Raw genomic sequence first — 24,759 nt, forward strand, 5'->3', positions numbered from 1 at the left:
GCCGGGCCTGACGCGCGCAGCAAATGCAGTTTTACGGCCATCGCTTCTCGGCCTTTTGGTTAAGATCAAGTGTAGTATCTGTTCTTATCAGTTTAATATCTGATACGTCCCCTATCTGGGGACCAAATATTAAATTGATTTTTGGGACAGGGAGATGGAACAGGGGCTTGCCCCGTCCACTCCATGCATCCACCTGGTATTGCAGTGTTTCCAGGAGCGGTGCAGCTTCCCCCCTCCATGGGGGCGAGACCCCTGCTGAAAAATAGAATTCGCAATAGTGACGGCGCTGCTGCTCGGCTGACTTTGCTGCAGTTTTCCGTGGGCGCTACGCTGCCCCCTGTTGGATTGCCCCGCAGTTGCAGGCCGCCCTTTGCTGCCCAGCGCCCGCGTGTCTTTTTTCCTGCGCAATGCCTCGCGCAGAAGCGCCAGGAATGGCTGCGCGTGGCATGCACGCGTGCTTTCCTTTCTGCTTGCAAGGCCCGGCAACAAAAGGAGCTCTGGCTCAAAGACCGCCCGCCGTCGCCTCTTTCGCCGTAGGCTCGCCCACCCGGCGGCTACTTTGAGGTAGAGGCCGCACGCCGGGTATGACGCGCGCAGCAAACGCAGTTTTACGGCCATCGCTTCTCGGCCTTTTGGCTAAGATCAAGTGTAGTATCTGTTGTTATCAGTTTAATATCTGATACGTCCCCTATCTGGGGACCAAATATTAAATTGATTTTTGGGACAGGGAGATGGAACAGTGGCTTGCCCCGTCCACTCCATGCATCCACCTGGTATTGCAGTGTTTCCAGGAGCGGTGCAGCTTCCCCCCTCCATGGGGGCGAGACCCCTGCTGAAAAATAGAATTCGCAATAGTGACGGCGCTGCTGCTCGGCTGACTTTGCTGCAGTTTTCCGTGGGCGCTACGCTGCCCCCTGTTGGATTGCCCCGCAGTTGCAGGCCGCCCTTTGCTGCCCAGCGCGCGCGTGTCTTTTTTCCTGCGCAATGCCTCGCGCAGAAGTGCAAGGAATGACTGCGCGTGGCATGCACGCGTGCTTTCCTTTCTGATTGCAAGGCCCGGCAACAAAAGGAGCTCTGGCTCAAAGACCGCCCGCCGTCGCCTCTTCCGCCCTAGGCTCGCCCACCCGGCGGCTACTTTGAGGTAGAGGCCGCACGCCGGGCATGACGCGCGCAGCAAACGCAGTTTTACGGCCATCGCTTCTCGGCCTTTTGGCTAAGATCAAGTGTCGTATCTGTTCTTATCTGTTTAATATCTGATACGTCCCCTATCTGGGGACCAAATATTAAATTGATTTTTGGGACAGGGAGATGGAACAGGGGCTTGCCCCGTCCACTCCATGCATCCACCTGGTATTGCAGTGTTTCCAGGAGCGGTGCAGCTTCCCCCCTCCATGGGGGCGAGACCCCTGCTGAAAAATAGAATTCGCAATAGTGACGGCGCTGCTGCTCGGCTGACTTTGCTGCAGTTTTCCCTGGGTGCTGCGCTGCCCCCTGTTGGATTGCCCCGCAGTTGCAGGCCGCCCTTTGCTGCCCAGCGCGCGCGTGTCTTTTTTCCTGCGCAATGCCTCGCGCAGAAGCGCAAAGAATGGCTGCGCGTGGCATGCACGCGTGCTTTCCTTTCTGCTTGCAAGGCCCGGCAACAAAAGGAGCTCTGGCTCAAAGACCGCCCGCCGTCGCCTCTTTCGCCCTAGGCTCGCCCACCCGGCGGCTACTTTGAGGTAGAGGCCGCACGCCGGGCCTGACACGCGCAGCAAACGCAGTTTTACGGCCATCGCTTCTCGGCCTTTTGGCTAAGATCAAGTGTAGTATCTGAATATCCTGCGTGTGCCCAAACACACCTGACTTCACACAGCCCAACCGGCTGCTGTGATGCCAGGATACCAGAATTGGGCAACACCGGTCCTGGCAACACCTGCATTGTTCAGCAAGGAAAAAAGAAATGACAAGTATCAAGATGAGCCCTGGAGTAGTGTTATTCAAAGCATCAGGCACCTTGATTGCAGTCAGTCAAATTTATGGAACTTTCAACTGTAAAGTATCTGAAAGTACTCTTGAATGTTTTTGGAGGTGTTTTGTTGTATTTGTCAGAGAGTGTTGCTGCATCCTAAAGGCCTGCTCGGGTATAAAATTAAAACCTGACCCGGGCCCGACCCGACCACAGCCAAACCGAACCCGACTGGAGCCAGAGTCCTTTAATATGTTTTCATGCCTGACCTGACCTGAATATCACTGCAATGTAATAATGCATTTATTTATAAAACACGGAGCCACAACACTTCAGCCCAACCCAACCCGAACCCGAATGCTGGGCACAGAATATAGACCCCACCCCACCCCAACCTGACACATGTAGTCGAGTTCGGGTCGGGCAGCCAGGTTTTACTGCATCCTCACAGGGACGGCAGAGAAGTAGGTGACCTGCGCATACAAAGGCTGCAACAGCAATGGGGGCTGCAGTGCCTCTGGGTTGGCAGCAGAAAGCTCTGTGCCAATCCCTCTGCCAACTTGGAACCAGTCTCCTCGAAGCTCCTTGCCAGTGACAGAGGCTATCTTGTGGGACAGCCATTGCACCCAGCATCTCGGCATGCATGTCCATTAGCGCTCTCCGTATGCCACCCCATTGAGTTCCTCATCTGAGTCCTCTGCAGCAGAACTCATCTATGACTTTGCCTTCAGAAAGCTGACAAACGGAAACATCCTTTATCCCCAAAATAAAAAAAATGTACTGGAAACACTCTGCAGGTCTGGCAGCATCTTTGCAAAGAGAAACAAAGTTAACATTTCAGGTTGATGACCCTTCCTCAGGGTCATCGACCTGAACTAATGCTGTTTCTCACTCCACAGATGCTGCCTGACCCGTTGAGTGTTACCAGCGTTTTCTGTTTCTATTTCAGATTTCCATCATCCGCAGTATTTTGCCTTTGTGTTGGAATGATAGATTTTATGTTGGTTAAGGGTTTTGGGAATATGGAACAAAGGTGGATAAATAGGCTTGAGGGGTACAGATTAGCTAAGAACTAGTTAAATGGCTAAAGAGGTATTTGAACTGGACAACATAAATGAAAAATAGTTTGCAGAAAGAGAAGTCAGGTAAGATCATTCTGTACCATGGCAACACATTGGTTAAATGTTTACCCTGGAAAGTGATAGAAGGAAAGAAAAGGCTCAATTTTATCCTAACTTTGCTTTCATTTTCTGCAACAGGAGTCAGCTAAACTCAGCAACCTATGTTGAGCAATGTACATTGAGTTTGGCTGCTGGGCAGTGATCCATCAATGATGTCACAGAACAGTGACCATTCCTATGATGACATAGATGTCAGGCAGGGATCAGGAAGAGTTACAGCAATGCAAACAGAGCAGGCTCTAGCTATTAGTCATCCACTAACTCAAAGAAAACTACTGGGAGAACCGAAATCAGGAGGAGCTTCAATTCGAATCGATCCACCTTATTTTCTTTAGCAGTCATGAGATAGTGAGCTGGATAAAAGTCCTGGCTGAGTGTAATTTCTGCTGTTTTTCTATTCTTTTATTTCCAAAATATACTTTACTCATAAAAATCTGTAAAAAATACATTACCAAACAGTTTCAAACAGCACCAAGTCAAAAAATACAAACAGTGCAAAGGTGATCAGTTTCCTTCAATACGATCATGAGTTGCCTCACCAGCCTTCCATTTCATTTCTCATGCCATATACATTTTTACATTGTACAGCAAACGAAAATTTTCCCGATACAGTCCGAGGGGTTTCCCATGGATCCAGCCCCTCCATTCAGCTTGGTGGGGTGACCTTACACAGTGGTGTAACCTTTGCTGCGGCTGCCCCAAGCTTTAGTGCGTCCCTCAGCACGTAGTCCTGGACCTTGGAATGTGCCAGTCTGCAACATTCGGTCGTGGACAACTCATTGCGCTGAAGACCAGCAGGTTTCGGGCAGACCAAAGGGCGTCTTTCACCGAATTGATAGTCCTCCAGCAGCAGTTGATGTTTATCTCGGTGTGTGTGCCTGGTAACAGCCCGTACAGCACAGACTCCTGTGTTACAGAGCTGCTTGGGATGAACCTCAACAAAACCCACTGCATCTCTTTCCACACCCGCTTTGCAAAGACACATTCCAGAAGGAGGTGGGCAACCGTCTCTTCCCCACCACAGCCACCACGAGGGCATTGTGCGGAGGGGGTGAGACTTCGGGTGTGCAGGAAGGATCTGACGAGGAGGGCTCTTCTCACCACCAGCCAAGCTACATCTTGGTGCTTGTTTGAAAGTTCTGATGATGAGGCATTCTGCCAAATGACTTTGGCAGTCTGCTTGGGGAACCATCCGACAGGATCAACATCTCCTTTTCCCGTAGGCCCTTGAGAACATTCTGTGCAGACCACTGCCTGATGGATCGGTGGTCAAAGGTGTTTTTCCGCAGAAATTGCTCCACGAAGGATAGGTGGTACGGCACAGTCCAACTGGATGGAGCGTTCCGCGGCAATGTGACCAGGCCCATCCTTCGCAACACCGGGGACAGATAGAACCTCAACACGTAGTGACACTTGGAGTTTGCGTACTGGAGATCTACACACAGTTTGATGCAGCCGCACACGAAGGTGGTCCTCAGGATGAGGGCCACGTTGGGTACATTTTTCCCGCCCTTATCCAGAGGTTTGAACATCGTGTTCCTTTGGACCCGGTCCATTTTGGATCCCCAGATGAAGCGGAAAATGGCTCAGGTGACCACCACAGCGCAGGAGTGGGGTATGGGCCAGACCTGCGCCACGAACAGCAACAATGTGAGCGCCTCGCACCTGATGACCAGGTTCTTACCCAGAATGGAGAGAGATCGCTGCTCCCACATGCTCAGCTTGTGTTGTACCTTGGCTACTCACTCCTCCCATGTTTTGGTGCATGCCCCGGCCCTTCCGAACCATATCCCCAGCAACTTCAGGTAGTCTGACCTGACGGTGAAGGAGACAAAGGATCGGTCAGCCCAGTTCCCAAAGAACATGGCCTCGCTCTTGCCGTGGTCAACTTTGGTTCCCGAGACCAGTTCGAACTGGTCGCAGATGCTCATCAGTCTGCGCACAGACAGCGAATCCGAGCAGAAGACGGCGACGTCCTCCATGTACAGGGAGGTTTTAACCTGAGTGCCTCCAATGCCTGGGATTGTCACCCCTCTTATGCTCGCATCCTTCCTAATAGACTCAGCAAAGGGTTCAATACAGCAAACAAACAAGACTGGGGAGAAAGGACAGCCCTATCTGACTCCAGATTTGATCGGGAAACTTTCCGATTCCCACCCATTGATTGAGACTGCGCTACTGATGTTTGTGTAGAGCAGTTTGATCCAATTGCACATTCCCTCCCCAAACCCCATTTTGGAAAGCACGTCCATCATGTCGGTGTGCGATATCCTGTCAAAAGCCTTCTCCTGGTCCAGGCTGATGAGGCAGGTGTCCACCCTCCTGTCCTGTACATAGGCGATCGTATCCCTGAGTAGCGCAAGGCTATCGGAGACCTTCCTGCTGGGTACAGTACAGGTCTGATCAGGATGGGTCACCAATCCAGGAAATGCAAGGATAATCCAAGAAGTTATAGGCCGGTGAGCCTTACGTCAGTGGTAGGGAAATTATTAGAGAGGATTCTTCGGGACAGGATTTACTCCCATTTGGAAACAAACGAACTTATTAGCGAGAGGCAGCATGGTTTTGTGAAGGGGAGGTCGTGACTCACTAATTTGATCGCGTTTTTTGAGGGAGTGACAAAGATGATTGATGAAGGAAGGGCAGTGGATGTTGTCTATTTGGAGTTCAGTAAAGCCTTTGACAAGGTCCCTCATGGCAGACTGGTACAAAAGGTGAGGTCACACGGGATCAGAGGTGAGCTGGCAAGATGGATACAGATCTGGCTCAGTCATAGAAGACAGAGGGTAGCAGTGGAAGGGTGCTTTTCTGAATGGAGGGATGTGACTAGTGGTGTTCCGCAGGGATCAGTGCTGGGACATTTGCTGTTTGTAGTATATATAAATGATTTGGAGGAAAATGTAGCTGGTCTGATTTGTAAGTTTGCGGACGACACAAAGGTTGGTGGAGTTGTGGATAGTGATGAGGATTGTCAGAGGAGACAGGAGGATATAGATCGGTTGGAGACTTGGGCGGAGAAATGGCAGATGGAGTTTAATCTGGACAAATGTGAGGTAATGCATTTTGGAAGGTCTAATGCAGGTGGGAAGTATACAGTAAATGGCAGAACCCTTAGGAGTATTGACAGGCAGAGAGATCTGCACGTACAGGTCCACAGGTCACTGAAAGTGGCAACGCAGGTGGATAAGGTAGTCAAGAAGGCATACGGCATGCTTGCCTTCATCAGTCGGGGCATAGAGTATAAAAATTGGCAAGTCATGCTGCAGCTGTCCAGAGCTTTAGTTGGGCCACACTGAGAATATTGCATGCAATTCTGGTCGCCACACTACCAGAAGGACGTGGAGGCTTTGGAGAGGGTACAGAGGAGGTTTACCAGGATGTTGCCTGGTCTGGAGGGCATTAGCTATGAGGAGAGGTTGGATAGACTCGGATTGTTTTCACTGGAACGACAGAGGTGGAGGGGCGACATGATAGAGGTTTACAAAGTTATGAGCAGCATGGACAGAGTGGATAGTCAGAAGCTTTCTCCCAGGGTGGAAGAGTCAGTTACTAGGGGACATAGGTTTAAGGTGCGAGGGGCAAAGTTTAGAGGGGATGTGCGAGGCAAGTTCTTTACACAGAGGGTGGTGAGTGCCTGGAACTTGCAGCCGGGGGAGGTGGTGGAAGCAGGTACGATAGCGATGTTTAAGAGGAATCTTGACAAATACATGAATAGGATGGGAATAGAGGGATACGGTCCCCGGAAGTGCAGAAGGTTTTAGTTTAGGCAGGCATCAAGATCGGCGCAGGCTTGGAGGGCCGAATGGCCTGTTCCTGTGCTGTACTGTTCTTTGTTCTTTGTTCTATATTTTATTCATAAAATTTGTAAAAATATATTCAATCATTCAAATTTGACAGCACAAAATGCAATACAGATCATTTTCTTTCAATACAAGACATGAGGTGCCTCACTACACTTGCCATTACTGGTTATATTTACAATGTGTATTTGCATTACATGTTACCATTGTTCACCTCCTTCTTGAATGTGTCTTTGCAAAGCAGGTCTGGAAAGAGCTGCAGTGCTTTTACAAACATACTAATTAGGAACAGAAGTGGGACATTCAGCCCCTCGAGCCTGCTCCACCATTCAATAAGATCATGGGTGGTCTGATTGTGTCTCAAATTCCACACTCTCATCTACATCTGATAACCTATGATTCTCTTGCCTGACAAGTATCTACCTCCGCCTTAAAAATATTCAATGACCTACCTCCACCACCTTCTGGGGCACAGAGATCCAAAGTCGCACAACCCTCAGAAAAACTTTCTCTTCATCTATGTCCTAAAAGGGCAACCGCTAATTTTAAAACAGTGTCCCCTAGTTCTGGACTCACCCACAAGAGGAAACATCCTTTCCACATCCACCTTGTCAAGACCGTTCAGGATCTTATATACGTCAATCAAATCTCCCCTCACTCTTCTAAACTCCAGTGAATACAAGCCCAGTCTGTCCAACTTTTCCCCATAAGACAACTCGCTCATACCAGGTATCAATCTATTAAACCTCCTCTGAACCGCCTCCAATGCATTTACATCCTTCCTTAAATAAGAAGACCAAAACTGCACACAGTTTCTGCCAAGGGGAGAAAGAGAGAAAAAGAGGGAGAACAGACAAAGCAAGAGGGAGGAAGAAAAAAGAGAAAGAGAGAGGACATTTGTGAAGTCAACTTTCACAAACTTATGACATCCCAAAGCACTTGACAGATAATGAAATATTTCTGAAATGGAATCACTGTTGTGATGTCGGAAAACATCAGCCAATTTGCACACAGCAAAGCCCCACAAACAACAATGTGATAATAAAATCTGCTTCAGTGATGCTGGTTGAAGAATTAATATTGGCCAAGAAACTTGGAGAACTACCCTTCAAAATAGTAATATGGGATCTTTTACCCCCACCTGAGAGGGCAAATGGGGTCTTTAACATTTCATCCAAAAGAGGATACCTCTGATAGTGTAAGCTCGAGTTCACTGCTTGCTGTAATGTCTTAAAATGTATAAGCTTAATTAGAAGTGATTATGATAGGCAATAATGCTTTAAAATATTGTTAAAGTAACTATAATATGTGTCAGCTCAGTTAAACATGGTACGAGGCTGAGATGCAAAGCATGATGAAGAATTTAAGCCAACTTGATGTTAAAAGTTAAAAAAAATGAGGAATGTAAAGGTATGTTTGAAACTAACAGATAATGAAAGACAGAGCAAATAATTTACAATGAAAACAGAAAGTTTAAGTTTGCGATCTGTTGTCATTGTTTTAACCCAAGTAACAATTGTTTGTATGAAGCTCCTAGCTAAGGAATAACTATGTTGCAAGAAGATGGAGAAAAAGGGTATAAAAGAACATTTAGTGAACATGAGAAGCAGCATGAAAAACCCAGAGGAAGAAAGAAGAGAATCTTCTGTCAACAGAACACAGCAAGAGAAAGAGAGACCCTACCACAGTCACTCAGAGGGCTACCGCTGAGGTTCTGAGGGTCAGACTGTGACTATTGTTAAGTATTACTTCTTTATACTGGCTGTAAACTATTTAATAAATCTGCTATACTTATAACCAACATATACCTGCACCTAAAGGCCTGCTACCGATGACGTGTCGGGTTCGGGTTGGGTCGGGCCAATCTTCCGGGTCCATCTTTCGGGCTCGGTTCGGGTCGAGTGGAGTCGGGCTCAGGTCGGGTCAGGTTCGTGTCCGCTGTGGATTGGTCGGGTTCGGGTTGGGTTCTTTTTCCTGACCTAAGCAGACCTTTACCTGTACCCATAGTGGCTTGTTGTCATGGACAAGTCATCCTTGTTGTATTAAACTGAATCCTTAAAGCAGCAGGAAAGCTACAGTTGAGTTCTGCATTCAACTATCAGCCTGGATTATGTGCTCAAGTCTCTGGAGTGGAACTTGAACCCACAGTGTTCTGATTCAGGGCAAGCGTGCTACCCACTGATCCTGAACTTCTGTGAGACTGAAAAATTCTCAGAAACCAGTTTGAGCAAACTGGAGAAAAGTCACCTGGCAGTCAAACTGTGGAATTATAGAGTGATGGGTTCAAATACACCAAACTCATTGGAGAAGATTTAGATGTAGCAGGGTCTGCCATTAGACTTGCCCCTCCACCTTTAGCTCAAATAAATTTGCCCATAAAGTTGCTGGAAATGTGAGCTGCTAACACTGCAGTAAGAGAAACACGGCACCTAGAACCTAAATGAACAGAGCAACCAATAGGATATCTCCTGAACCAAAGAGAAAAAAATATCACTACCCTGTGTCAACTAAAACAAAATAAACATTTGAATCACGTACAAGAAATGAAAAGTGGAGGACCAAATTGTATTATTTTCCTGACGCTGACAAACAGATCATCGGGGTTGTTCTATGGAGTTGACATCCACACTGAATGCCTTGCTGGTAACCACATCCACGCTGTATGCTCGGAAGATATCTGTCATGTTGGCAGTTGTCGAGGTTCATCCCGAGCAGCTCTGTAACACAGGAGTCTGTGCTCTGCTGGCTGTGCCCGGGGATGCACACAGAGATAAACATCAACTGCTGCTGGAGGACCATCAACTCGGTGAAAGATGCTCTTTGGTCTGCCTGAAACTTGCTGGTATTCCAGTACAAAGAGTTGTCCTCAACAGAGTGTTGCAGACTGGCACATTCCAAGGTCCAGGACTAAGTGCTGAGGGACGCCTAAAGCTTGGGGGCAGCTGTCGGAAAGGCCCCTGTGTAAGGTCCGCCCGCCATAGTATACCGAGGGGCTGGAACCCGTGTAAAACTATTTGGGCTGTATGCACTAAAATGTTTTTGCTGTGTAATGCAAATGTTCATTGCATGTAAAATTGAATGGCAAGAGTTGTGAGGAAACTCACATTCTTTTTCAAAGGAATCTGATTTCTTTTGCACTTTCTGGAATGGCAGATTGTTTTGCAACATAATTTATTGCTGATTTTTATGAATAAAGTCTATTTTGGGAAAAAATGGCATTTCTTCTAAAATGTTTTTATTCCCTTCTCAAAGATTATTTTCTTCAAAACTTTAGGAATTTTTCAACCTTAACCAAACTAACAAAACCACATGCATGCACAGCACAGTATCTGTCAGCACTGATTACCTCTCTCTTCTTTTAGTCATCTTTTCAAACTTCAATCAGTCCTGGTGCTGCAGGCTAGGTAAGTGGGGAAAGTGGGATGGGAAAAGAAAGAAACTAACATACAGACGTATTAACCTCTAGGCAGGGAACTGACTTATGTTATAAAAGTAAAAACTATCCATACTGCAAAACGTCTGTCACAAAACTTTGACCTTGAAATACAAAATAGCATGCTTACCTGAGTGTGTGTCACAGTCTTTTCTGTCTATCTCACTCAGCTGTTAGCTTCTTTTGTCTTTTCAGTCAAATGTCCCGGTTTCTTGTGCTTACTACAGTTTTGATGTTCCTCCTGGCAATGCACTAGGTTGGCTTTTTCTTGTGAATGCTCCGTTATAGATCAGCGCTCTGTATTTCTGTACTCAGTAGAGGCTGCTAAAGGAGAAACATTTGACCCCTGGGCCTTTGCCTTAGTAAAATCCAAGTGGAACATAAAATGCTGCCGTTTCTCCCACTCACAACTTCATTTCTTGTCTTTTCTTCAGGTTGGGTTTGAATAAGCATTGCAGCCTCCAGCCACAAACAGATCCCAGGTACAGGAGTGGGGAGAGTCACCCAAGACCTTCACTCTGCCTCTGACTCCTACCCAGCTTCTTATTTGCTAATCATCATTAATTAACTAATTTCTTTTTCCAAAATATACTTTATTATTAATTTGTAAAAATACTTTGCGTAACAGTTCAAATTTGACATAACGTAAAGTACAATACAGATCAGTTTCTGGCAACACAGTATGTGACACTCTGAGGTGCCTCTTACAATTGCAGGTTATGTTTATATTTATAAAGTATATTTCATTTGAAACATACAGCCTGAGGGGTTTTACATGGCTTCTCGCCCCTCGGTGGCTGGTGGTGAGAAGGGCCCTCCCTGTCAGATCCTTCCTGTAAGCCTTGAGTCTCACCGCCTCAGCACACTGTCCTCGAGTTGGCTGCGGTGGGGAAAAGACCATTGCCTACCTCCTTCTGGAATGTGCCTTTGCAAAGCAGGTCTGGAAAGAGATGCAGTGGTTTTAGTTGAGGTCAGAGAGAGAAATAAAGTTAACATTTCAGGTCAATGACCTTTCCTCTGAGTCATGAGTCATTGACCTGAACTAATTCTCTTTCTCACTCCACAGATGCTGCCTGACCCGCTGAGTGTTTCCAAAACTTTGTCGAGGTTCATCCCAAGCAGCTCTGTAACACAGGAGTCTGTGCTCTACGGGCTGTTCCCAAGGACGCACACCGAGACAAACATCAACTGCTGCTGGAGGACTATCAATTCGGTGATAGACGCCCTTTGGTCTGCCCGAAACCTGCTGGTCTTCCAGCGCAAAGAGTTGTCCACCACCGAATGTTGCAGACTGGCACATTCCAAGGTCCAGGACTACGTGCTGAGAGACGCACTAAAGCTTGGGGCAGCCGCAGCAAAGGCTCAATGGGGAAAGACCACAGTGTAAGGTTTCCCCACCAAGCTGAACTGAGGGGCTGGATCCATGGGAAACACCTCGAACTGTATCGTTAACATTTTCATTTGCTGTAAATGTAAAACTGTAATTGGCATGACAATAGTGAAATGGAAGGGTTGGGAAGAAACTCATGACAGTATTGAAGGAAACTGATCTCCCTTGCAATGTTTGTATTTTTTGGTGCTGTTTTGAAACTGTTTGGCAATGTAATTTTTACAGGTTTTTATGAATAAAGTATATTTTGGAAATAAAAAAAAACTGGGAGAGCTGAAATCAGGAGGATCTTCAATTCCAAAAGATCAACCATATTTTGCTTTGCAGCCATTAGATAGTGAGCTGGATCAGAAGTCCTGGCTGTGCTTTTTTAAAAAATTCTTTCATGGGAAATGATTGTAAATTAACTGTATTGAATGCTGCTGAGAAATTGGGTTCAATTCACTCCTGTGCACAGACGTCACATCCATCCCACAAAGTGCATCTTAGCGTCAAAGGAAAAGAAAATTAAGCCTGATGAAAAACAGGCTGCTGATTTACCATGAGCCCATTTTGCACAACTGGGTCGGGGAGAATCATTCCCGTTCCTCCAGCCTGGGTTTTCTGCTGCGCGGAGGCAACTTCATCTCCGAAGTTAAGGAGGTGGTGGGCGGTCGCCTCCTTGCAGCAAAGGTAATGTACAAAAATGCTTCGCTCCGGTTAATCCACGCGTACGCCCTGGTTCGAAGCAGCGAGCGACTGACCGTCTTCCAGCAGCTCCCATTGCTGCTGGTGACATCTAGGCTGGTTATTCTCGGCAGTGACTTCAACTGCATCATCGATGCAGCTGGATGATCCAGCAACGCCGACAGTCAAATGGACGCCACATCCAGACTCCTGATGGAAACAGTAAAAGATGCTAAACTGCACAACGTCTTCAGCAACCCTGCAAACGGAGCCCAGTGTAGATACACCTGGTCAAGACTGGACGGGTCTGCCCATTCCAGGATTCACTTCCTGTTTGTGCCCCGAGCGTTCACGATCAGATCAACCAACATCAGGCCAATGTTCTTCTCTGACCACTGCCTGTCACCTACAGAATGACCAGAGGGTTGCCAGGCGACATGGAAGCTGAACGTGAAACTGAGAACATTGAGGAATTCAAAATGGATTACAAAGGTTGGAGAACCGTAAAATTCCTGAGTCCCTGACACACTGGTAAGAAGTGATCAAGGTGAACATTAACACACCAACCTGCTACGTTGAATGATATTTTTCTTTTAATCCATTGACTGCAGACCTGAATTTAAAGAAATTAATAAAGTAACAGATAAAAGGTGACTTTGCTTGCAGCTTAAGATGGCAACAGCAAGGCCAGTGAGGTTGGAGAGGAAGAGACTGGTCCATCCCAGCAAAAACCAAGGTCCAGGAATTTCAAGAAAACTGCCTGTTCCCTCAGCGAAACATCAAGACGACCACGCTTGAGTCATTGGGTGACTGTCATATGACAACCCACCACAACCAACACCAACCCCCCTCCTCTCCCCCGCCACCACATCTGTTTTTTACGCTGGCATTTCTCTGCAGCAGGCCGACAAGCATCTGGACTCTGACACGTGCAGTCCCAAGTAGGCGCACCTCCTTTCTCTCTCTCTCCATTCCAGCTTGCAAGTTTCGAACCCTGCCTGCTGACTGACCACCTCTGCATACTCCGGTTATAACCAGAAACCCTTTGGTGGAAATAATCTGCACCGCTGTCTCCATGAGACCCACCGAAACTGCCATCTGTCTCTTCAAGCTGAAAGTCTCAGGACCACTGAATTCAGCTAGAAGCCAGCTGAATCAAAGTCCACAGAATGTCCACCTCTTCTTTTCTATGGACTCGACCAATCTACCCTTTCCACTTGAATCTATTTGTGTGTGAACCGAGAGTGTGAGAGGGGGAAGAGAGTGAGAGAGAAAAAAGTATGTTGGAGCGTAGTTTATTATTTCACTTAGTTCGGTTTAAATACAATAAAGTGAACCTCTTTCTTCGTTAAACTCAAGAAAACCTGTCGGATTATTTACATGTTATAATAAGAACCAAACACCTACAGAATTGGCCAGTACATCCACTTTAAAAAAAGAATTAAACCTGTTCGTCAAACGAGAGGGAAAAGAGGGAAGCCCTTCAACCCCTCCTCATCTGACCGTAACACCTCAAAGATGTTCAGAGGGCGAAAGACAGAGGGAAATGTCCAGAACAGAATTTGCTCCTGCTGCAGTCGATGGGAGTCAAGGTTAAGGAGAATCTCCAATAGGTGAAGAGGCAGCAGGCCTCATTGTTTACTGTAGAGGCTTCCAAGATCATCTTCCAATCCAGAGTCCGCTCCGTTGAGCAGGATGAGACGTGCTTGCGCTTTTTCTTCCGAAAGGTACACAGAGAGAGCTCTGTGATCAGCAGTCTGAAGGAAGAGGACGGCTCGGTAACATCATGGCAGCCTAACATACTGAGGATCAGTAAATCTTTTAATGCTGGGCTGTACAACGTGAAGCCCAAGACAGCACAGCCTCCCAGTCCTTCCTGTTCTCTATCACAGAGGTCATAGATGACAAAAAACGGCAGAGTCTGCACAAACTGCTAACTCTTGACGAACTGACAAAGGCCATCAGGTCGAGATGCAGAAAAACTCCTGGAAGTCACAGCTTACTGGCCTACTTGTATTCGACTCTGTGGGACTGGATCGGCCCAGACCTGCTGGAAGTGTATGAGAGTATGCTTCTGGCCAGCAGCATGTCAGAATCCATGAGGAAAGGCATCACCATCCTCATCTCCAAGCGAAGAGGGAGAGGGAGGAAATCAGAAATTGGCGGCTCATCTCACTCCTGAATGTGAACGACAAAATTCTGCCCATGGTCATCGCCAATCGGGTCAAATCTGCTCTGGAGTTGGTGATTCACCCCGAACAGACCTGTACTGTACCCGGCAGGAAGATCTCCGATAGTCTCGCACTACTCAAGGATTCGTCACCTATGTCCAGGACAGGGAGGTGGACACCTGCCTCATCAGCTTGGACCAGAAGACGACTTTAGACAGAATATTACACACATACATGATGGACGTGCTCTCCAAAATGGGGTTTGGGAGGAAATCCACAATTGGATCCATCTGCTCCACATAAACATCAGGAACGCATTCTCAATCAATGGATGGGAATCAAAGTTTCCCAATCAAATCTTGAGTCAGACAGGGTGGTCCTCTCTCCCGTCTTATTTGTTTGCTGTATGGAACCTGATTCCATCAGGAAGAATGTTGGCATTAGTAGGTGACAATCCCAGGCAGCGGAGGCACTCCGGTCACAGGCCGATGAGCATCTGCAACCAGTTTGAACTGGCGCTGGGAGCCAAAGTAAATCACGGCAAGAACGAGGCAATGTTCTTTGGGAACTGGGCCGATGAATCCTTTGTTCTGTTCACCGTCAGGTCAGGCTATCTGAAGGTGCTGGAGATATGGGGCTGAATTTTACCGGCCCCTCAACACCGCGGGTCACTGTGCGGGAACCGGTAAAATTCTGCCTGGAGAAGCCCACCTCGAACCCCAACATCGAGAAGGGCCCACCACGTTACCGTCGACCGGGGGGACCTCAGTGCGGGCAACTCCCACCCCTCGATGGCAGCACCCCAATTACCATATTCAAAACACTACTTACCTCTCCCGATTGCGCAGCCTGCTCCCTCTCGATGTACACTTCAGCATTTTAGGGTGAATGGGCGGCAGTCATGTGCCGTCCCATTCACGAATAGAAAAGCCGACGGGACATCGGAGTCAGATGTTTTCGCCAGCGAAGGCAAGTTCAGATTTTCAGGGGTCTCACTGAAGAGGTGTTGGGAGCCATTACGATTCTGCCCTCCGGAAAGGTTGGCAGCTCTGTGCCATTGATTGCCTGTTAATGAAGGAACAATAGCTCTCAAGGCACCCTGTATATGGAGAGAGTGCCAGAGATGGTAAGCGTGTGAAGCTTATATGCCTTGTGGGCCAATCGATGCAACTTGTGCAATCTTTATGTGGTCATGTGGTGCCATTCTTAGTGGGAGCTAAGATGGGCAATGCCATGCCACATAACTGCTACACGAAAGCACCTGATGTACCACTCAACATCATTCTCTGCCCTGTCAGGAACCTTGGAAGAATTGAAGGAACTGAGTTGAATTGCAACTTGACGATGGGGATGGTTCACCCGATATTAATTGATATGCTTCTTGAGAGGATCCATATGTACCGCAGTTGTAGCCCACACAGAGGCCCGTCTCGGTCACGAACAGCAGCACCCAAGGAGAGCTCGCCACTACAAATCACCGGACATCTACAGATCCCACATGACAGACCTGTAGATGTCAGAGTGCCAGTGTCAGAGATGACAGCGGATGTCAAGAGAGGCAGTGACATATCTCTGCGCCCTGCTGAATGACGACCTGCAGCCCAGGGGCTTCAGGGGACATCCTATGCCTGTGGCACTCTCGGTGACAGAGGCTCTCAATTTTTACACCTCTGCATCATTTCAGGGGCTCTCCGGAGACCTTTTTGGGGTCACACAGTCAGCAGTTCACCATTGCATCAGGGAGGTCACCGATGCCCGGTACCAGATGGCTGGTGACTATATCCATTTCATGACAGACCCTGAAAGCCAAGCCCAGAGGGCCACCGGTGTCATCTCCAATGCTGAATTCCCACAGGTACAAGGGGTTACAGATTGCACCTATGTGGCCATCAAGGCTCCCGACGGGCGACCAGCTGAATATCTAAATCATAAAGGCTTCCACTCAATGTGCAGCTTGCATGTGATCACCAGAAACGATTCATGCAAATCTGTGCCCGCTTTCCAGGCAGCTGCCATGATGCCTTCATCCTGCGCCAGTCCCAGCTGCCATTGCTGTTCAATGAAATGGCTCAGATGGAGGGGTGGCTTCTTGGAGACAAGGGCTCCGCCTTGCATACATGGCCCCTGACACCAATAAAAAACCCCACCACTGCAGAAGGGAGATACAACGCCAGCCACAGAGCGACAAGAGCCATCACTGAGCAGGCGATCGGCATGCTGAAAATGTGATTCCGCTGCCTGGATAGATCGGGTGGTGCCCTGCAGTACAAGCTGGAAAGGGTAGCTTGCATTGTTGCTGTCTGCTGTGCTCTGCACAACTACACACTTAATAGGGGGAAGGGCTTGCAGGATGAGCAGAGACATGAGCAGGACTCATCCTCAGATGATGAGGATGCTAAGGACTTACAGCAGGAAAGGCACAAGGGAGGACAGAGAGCATCCAGGCACCGCATGCAGGGCGAGCAGTGAGCTAGGAATGCACAGCAGGGTTCTTCATGCTATAGGAACCACTGTGGGCTCTGCATGCCACACAGCACCCTCGTTCACCTGTTGTGCAGCAGTCTGCATCTGCAACACTTTTGTGTCCAACATTACTGGCAGCAGACTACTGAGCTATTGTCCATATTACTACATCCGTGGAGATGCACATGAGTGATACTGGCATAGCAATGATGTTACTCCATACATTGGCAGTTCTGAAAGACCAATGATATAATGGAAGGAGCCAAGATCGGTACATGCTGGCACACTTCATTCACACAGTAAAAGCAACGCACGTTAGTGAAGACGATTTTGTTTTCAGCCCTTCAACATTCTTGTATCACCCAGTAGAGATGCAGTGGCAGACTTTTAAGGAGATATTTAATAACTCTCAAAGATTTATCCCAGTGAGAAAGACTGAGAAGGATGCCTCATTGTGGCTAAATAAGGAAGTTAAGGATAGTATCAAATTGGAAGAAACACTGCACAATTCTGCAAAGATTAGTGGCAAGTCAGAAGTTTGGACAGATAAGAACCAGCAAAGGATGATTAAAAAAATGGTGAGGGTGAAATTACAATAGAAGCGAAAGCTAGCGAGGAAAACAAAACCAGATACTAAGTTTCTACAAGTATTTATAAAGGAAAGAGTAACTAAAACAAGTGATGGTCCTCTAGAGAGTGAATCTGGGGAATTAATAATGGAAAACAAGGAACTGGCAGAAGCGTTAAACAGGTATTTTGCACCGTCATCACTGTAGAAGACTTCCCAAAGATACTTGATAATCAAGAGGTGAAAGGGAGGGAGAAACTTTAAACAAACAATCACCAAGGAAAGGGTACCGGGAAAACTATTAAACCTAATAAACCAGGACCTGATGGCTTTAGAACATTTTAGAACATTAGAACATTACAGCGCAGTACAGGCCCTTCGGCCCTCGATGTTGCGCCGACCTGTGAAACCATCTGACCTACACTATTCCATTTTCATCCATATGTCTATCCAATGACCACTTAAATGCCCTTAAAGTTGGCGAGTCTACTACTGTTGCAGGCAGGGCGTTCCACGCCCCTACTACTCTCTGAGTAAAGAAACTACCTCTGACATCTGTCCTATATCTATCACCCCTCAACTTAAAGCTATGTCCCCTCGTGTTTGCCATCACCATCCGAGGAAAAAGACTCTCACTATCCACCCTATCTAACCCTCTGATTATCTTATATGTCTCTATTAAGTCACCTCTCCTCCTCCTTCTCTCCAACGAAAACAACCTCAAGTCCCTCAGCCTTTCCTCGTAAGACCTTCCCTCCATACCAGGCAACATCCTAGTAAATCTCCTCTGCACCCTTTCCATAGCTTCCACATCCTTCCTATAATGCGGTGACCAGAACTGCACGCAATACTCCAGGTGCGGTCTCACCAGAGTTTTGTACAGCTGCAGCATGACCTCGTGGCTCCGAAACTCGATCCCCCAACTAATAAAAGCTAACACACCATATGCCTTCTTAACAGCCCTATTAACCTGGGTAGCAACCTTCAGGGATTTATGCACCTGGACACCAAGATCTCTCTGTTCATCTACACTACCAAGAATCTTCCCATTAGCCCAGTACTCTGCATTCCTGTTACTCCTTCCAAAGTGAATCACCTCGCACTTTTCCGCATTAAACTCCATTTGCCATCTCTCAGCCCAGCTCTGCAGCCTATCTATGTCCCTCTGTACCCTACAACATCCTTCGGCACTATCCACAACTCCACCGACCTTAGTGTCATCCGCAAATTTACTAACCCACCCTTCTACACCCTCTTCCAGGTCATTTATAAAAATGACAAACAGCAGTGGCCCCAAAACAGATCCTTGCGGTACACCACTAGTAACTAAACTCCAGGATGAACATTTGCCATCAACCACCACCCTCTGTCTTCTTTCAGCTAGCCAATTTCTGATCCAAAGCTCTAAATCACCTTCAACCCCATACTTCCGTATTTTCTGCAATAGCCTACCATGGGGAACCTTATCAAACGCCTTACTGAAATCCATATACACCACATCCACTGCTTTACCCTCATCCACCTGTTTGGTCACCTTCTCGAAAAACTCAATAAGGTTTGTGAGGCACGACCTACCCGTCACAAAACCGTGCTGACTATCGCTAATGAACTTATTCTTTTCAAGATGATTATAAATCCTGTCTCTTATAACCTTTTCCAACATTTTACCCACAACCGAAGTAAGGCTCACAGGTCTATAATTACCAGGGCTGTCTCTACTCCCCTTCTTGAACAAGGGGACAACATTTGCTATCCTCCAGTCTTCCGGCACTATTCCTGTCGACAATGACGACATAAAGATCAAGGACAAAGGCTCTGCGATCTCCTCTCTAGCTTCCCAGAGAATCCTAGGATAAATCCCATCTGGCCCAGGGGACTTATCTATTTTCACACTTTCCAAAATTGATAACACCTCCTCCTTGTGAACCTCAATCTCATCTAGCCTAGTGGCCTGAATCTCAGTATTCTCCTCGACAACATTTTCTTTCTCTACTGTAAATACTGACGCAAAATATTCATTTAACACTTCCCCTACCTCCTCTGATTCCACACACAACTTCCCACTACTATCCTTGATTGGCCCTAATCTAACTCTAGTCATTCTTTTATTCCTGATTTTCCTTTAGAAAGCCTTAGGGTTTTCCCTGATCCTATCCGCCAATGACTTCTCGTGTCCTCTCCTTGCTCGTCTTAGCTCTCCCTTTAGATCCTTCCTGGCTAGCTTGTAACTCTCAAGCGCCCTAACTGAGCCTTCACGTCTCATCCTAACATAAGCCTTCTTCTTCCTCTTGACAAGCGCTTCAACTTCTTTAGTAAACCACGGCTCCCTCGCTCGACAACTTCCTCCCTGCCTGACAGGTACATACTTATCAAGGACACGCAGTAGCTGCTCCTTGAATAAGCTCCACATTTCGATTGTTCCCATCCCCTGCAGTTTCCTTCCCCATCCTCCGCATCCTAAATCCTGCCTAATCGCATCATAATTTCCTTTCCCCCAGCTATAATTTTTGCCCTGCGGTATATACCTGTCCCTGCCCATCGCTAAGGTAAACCTAACCGAATTGTGATCACTATCACCAAAGTGCTCACCTACATCTAAATCTAACACCTGGCCGGGTTCATTACCCAGTACCATTTCCAATGTGGCATCGCCCCTGGTTGGCCTGTCTACATACTGTGTCAGAAAACCCTCCTGCACACACTGGACAAAAACTGACCCATCTAAAGTACTCGAACTATAGTATTTCCAGTCGATATTTGGAAAGTTAAAGTCCCCCATAACAACTACCCTGTTACTCTCGCCCCTGTCGAGAATCATCTTCGCTATCCTTTCCTCTACATCTCTGGAACTATTTGGAGGTCTATAAAAGACTCCTAACAGGGTGACCTCACCTCTCCTGTTTCTAACCTCGGCCCATACTACCTCCGTAGACGAGTCCTCAAACGTCCTTTCTGCCGCTGTAATACTTTCCTTGATTAACAATGCCACACCCCCCTCTTTTACCATCTTCTCTGTTCTTACTGAAACATCTAAATCCCGGAACCTGCAACATCCATTCCTGCCCCTGCTCTACCCATGTCTCCGAAATGGCCACTACATCGAGATCCCAGGTACCAACCCATGCTGCAAGCTCACCCACCTTATTCCGGATGCTCCTGGCGTTGAAGTAGACACACTTTAAACCAGGTTCTTGCTTGCCAGTGCCCTCTTGCGTCCTTGTAACCTTATCCCTGACCTCACTACTCTCAACATCCTGTCCACTGGCACTACATTTTAGGTTCCCATTCCCCTGCTGAATTAGTTTAAACCCCCCGAAGAGCACTAGCAAATCTCCCCCCCAGGATATTGGGTCCCCTCTGGTTCAGGTGAAGACCATCCTGTTTGTAGAGGTCCCACCTACCCCAGAAAGAGCCCCAATTATCCAGGAAACCAAAACCCTCCCTGCTACACCATCCCTGCAGCCACATGTTCAACTCCTCTCTCTCCCTATTCCTCGCTTCGCTAGCACGTGGCACGGGCAACAACCCAGAGATAACAACTCTGTTTGTTCTCGCTCTAAGCTTCCACCCTAGCTCCCTGAATTTCTGTCTTAAATCCCCATCTCTCTTCCTACCTATGTCGTTGGTGCCTATGTGGACCACGACTTGGGGCTGCTCCCCCTCCCCCTTAAGGATCCCAAAAACACGATCCGAGACATCACGAACCCTGGCACCTGGGAGGCAACATACCAACCGTGAGTCTCTCTCGTTCCCACAGAACCTCCTATCTGTTCCCCTAACTATGGAGTCCCCAATGACTAATGCTCTGCTCCTCTTCCCCCTTCCCTTCTGAGCAACAGGGACAGACTCTGTGCCAGAGACCTGTACCCCATTGCTTACCCCTGGTAAGTCGTCCCCCGCAACAGTATCCAAAACGGTATACCTGTTGTTGAGGGAAACGGCCACAGGGCATCCCTGCACTGCCTGCTGGTTCCCTCTCCTTCCCCTGACGGTAACCCATCTACCTACTTCTTTTACCTGAGGTGTGACTACCTCCCCATAACTCCTCTCAATAACCCCCTCCGCCTCCCGAATGATCCGAAGTTCATCCAGCTCCAGCTCCAGTTCCCTAACGCGGTTCTCGAGGAGCTGGAGTTGGGTTCACTTCCCGCAGATTCAGTCAGCAGGGACACTCTTGGCGACCCTTACCTCCCACATTCTGCAGGAGGAACATTAATCTGCCTTAACTTCCATTCCCTCTATTCTAAATTCCCAACAAATCTACTGAAAAACCAAAAAAAAATGTCAAAACTTGTAAGGTTAGCAATCCAACGGACAGAACTTCTTAAATAAAAAGCTTACCTTATCAACACAACAGAGTCCTTTATTTTGGTTAGAGGAGGAGGGTGGGTGGGAGACACTACACGTGTAGTGTCTCGGGTACAGCCACCACCCAAATATATAGTTTTTCCTTACCCAGCAGTCCCTGGTCCCAGCGGTCCCTGGTCCTCCGAAAACAAAAGGGATTAACTTTTAAACTTCCACTGAAATTGACTTCCCAGCTGTCAGCTCGCTCTCGCACCTTCGCTACTGTCAAAGCTGCAGTCACCAAAACTAAAAGGCTTGCATCCTCGGGTCTGAAAAGAAGTGACTGCAGAGATAGTAGTGGCATTGGTTATAATCTTTCAAAATTCCTTAGAGTCTAGAAGGGTCCCAGCAAATTGGAAATCACAAATATAATACCTTCATTCAAGAAAGGAAGGAGACAGAAAGCAGGAAACTCAAGGCCAGTTAGCCCAAAGATAGAATCTATTATTGAGGTGGTTATAATGTGATGAAACAAAGGCATAATAGTCTTCATGAGGTAGAATTTGGATATAACTAATACATTCTACCTTTTAGAATTTAAGATTGAATAAAATGGTCAGTTTTCAAGACGCACTGAAATTCCCTTTCAAGGGCAGAGTTAAAAATTCATAAACATCCCTGTTACAATAGAATGTGAACCAGAAACACCTTTTAAGTTTAAAAAATCCATTCCAAGGTCTTCTGTTACAATGGAATTAGAAGATGAAATATACCGAAACATGCTATATGAAGTCCATACTGGTAACTATAATTTTAATTAGTTGGTAGTGTTAGTGATATAGACAGACTGACTTCAGAGGATGGTACAAAGTACCATCAATGGACCATCACAGATGATCAGTCACAAAATGGAAAGGTAATTACAAAAACAGATGCCATGTAAACCCAATTGCAAACATTTTGACCAGGTAAAAGCTCAACTTCAAGAGAAGGGAATTCTCAGCAAATAATTAAGTGGGAATGGTCGCTCATGATATTACCATATATGGATAACAAAAGGAAAAACACACAGAAAGATAACACTTACATTCCAAAAGATGAGATGATAGATTAGAAACAGTATAAACGCGAGTTTTGAATCGAAATACCAGAAGTATTGAATTCCTCATCAATGCTTTTCAACCTATGGTAAGAACAGCTGACTGCATGACAAGAGAATTCTGCTCTTCACCGAGTGTTTTGTCTTGTTAAGCAGGAGGCTTACTCGGGGAATTTAAGGTAACAGTTTACTTTGAATTTTGATGGCTATTCTAAGATATTTTGCTGTAACATTGTCAAGGTTGAACTTTTGGAATCTATTTTAGAAATAAGATCATGTTTTAGTAATCTTTGATATTGTGGTATACTTAGTCGCTTAAAATGTATTACATGTTCAACTCTAATAAATACATAAAAGTTAATAAATCATCTCATGTTGTATACAGAATGCTACAAGAATCCCCTCTCTGTATCTCCTTCAGTGGGGAGATACTTATTTAGAGTTTCCCAGACCCTTATAATATCTGGGATATTTATGACAGTGATAATTATTAAAATTCGGCTATCCGAAAGATAGTCATATTCTGTTAGTTTTCTTTCTTTGAGGGAAGACTAGTTCAGTTCTTCAGACCCAAACAAGTGTCTAACGGAATCTGTCTAGAACAAAGAACAAAAAACAATACAGCACAGGAACAGACCATTCGGCCCTCCAAGCCTGCATCGATCTTGATGCCTGCCTAAACTAACACCTTCTGCACTTGCGGGGCCCATATCCCTCTATTCCCTTCCTATTCATATACTTGTCAAGATGTCTCTTAAACGTCGCTATCGTATCTGCTTCCATCACCTCCCCTGGCAGCATGTTCCAGGCACTCACCACCCTCTGTGTAAAAAACTTGCCTCGCACATCCCCTCTAAACTTTGTCCCTCGCACCTTAAACCTATGTCCCCTAGTAACTGACTCTTCCACCTTGGGAAAAAGCTTCTGACTATCCACTCTGTCCATGCCACTCATAACTTTGTAAACCTCCATCATGTCGCCCCTCCACCTTCGTCATTCCAGTGAAAACAATCCGAGTTTTTCCAACCTCTCCTCATAGCTAATGCCCTCCAGACCAGGCAACATCCTGGTAAACCTCCTCTGTACCCTCTCCAAAGCCTCCACGTCCTTCTGGTAGTGTGACGACCAGAATTGCACGCAATATTCCAAGTGTGGCCTAACTAAAGTTCTGTACAGCTGCAGCATGACTTGCCAATTTTTATACTCGATGCCCCGACCGATGAAGGCAAACATGCCGTATGCCTTCTTGACTACCTTATCCACCTGCGTTGCCACTTTCAGTGACCTGTGGACCTAGTTTGAACTTAATTAAAAGGAGACTCATCAGGATGGATGCCTGATTTGGTTTAGTCCGTATATATGATTAAAGTCACAAATCATTTCAATAGCAGGATACTTAGAAAAGCAACAGGATCAGGCAGAGTCAGCATGGTTTTGTGAAAGGGAAATTGTGTCTGAACTAAGTTATTTGAGTTCTTTGAGGAATTAACAAGCAAGGTAGATAAAGGGGAATCTGTAGATGTGGTGCACTTGGATTTCCAAAAAGCATTTGTTAAGGTGCCACATCCAAAGGTTATTACACAAGCAAAGAGCTCATGGTGTAATGGGGGATGGGGGTAACACTGATAAAAGGACTGGCTCGCTAACAAGACGCAGCGAGTGGGGATAAATGGGGCAATTTCAGATTGACAAGCTGTAAATTTGTGGAGTGCCACAAGGGTCAGTGCGGGGCCTTAACTATTTACAATCTATATCA

At 46.7% G+C, this 24,759-nt stretch overlaps 3 non-coding genes and 1 pseudogene across 3 annotated transcripts; all 4 read left to right on the forward strand.

Moving 5' to 3' along the window:
• The first annotated feature begins 39 nt into the window (after positions 1–39).
• On the forward strand, positions 40–230 carry LOC137353872 (U2 spliceosomal RNA). The gene has a single exon (XR_010970024.1). It is a non-coding gene; the product is annotated as a U2 spliceosomal RNA (small nuclear RNA).
• Positions 231–616: 386 nt separating this feature from the next.
• LOC137354077 (U2 spliceosomal RNA) lies at positions 617–807 on the forward strand. Its single transcript, XR_010970226.1, has one exon. It is a non-coding gene; the product is annotated as a U2 spliceosomal RNA (small nuclear RNA).
• Positions 808–1,193: 386 nt separating this feature from the next.
• On the forward strand, positions 1,194–1,384 carry LOC137354096 (U2 spliceosomal RNA). The gene has a single exon (XR_010970245.1). It is a non-coding gene; the product is annotated as a U2 spliceosomal RNA (small nuclear RNA).
• A 386-nt stretch (positions 1,385–1,770) lies between these two features.
• On the forward strand, positions 1,771–1,848 carry LOC137354833 (U2 spliceosomal RNA; annotated as a pseudogene).
• Positions 1,849–24,759: the final 22,911 nt, after the last annotated feature.

Source organism: Heterodontus francisci, chromosome 41, assembly GCF_036365525.1.
Source record: "Heterodontus francisci isolate sHetFra1 chromosome 41, sHetFra1.hap1, whole genome shotgun sequence".
Classification (NCBI taxonomy): domain Eukaryota; kingdom Metazoa; phylum Chordata; class Chondrichthyes; order Heterodontiformes; family Heterodontidae; genus Heterodontus; species Heterodontus francisci.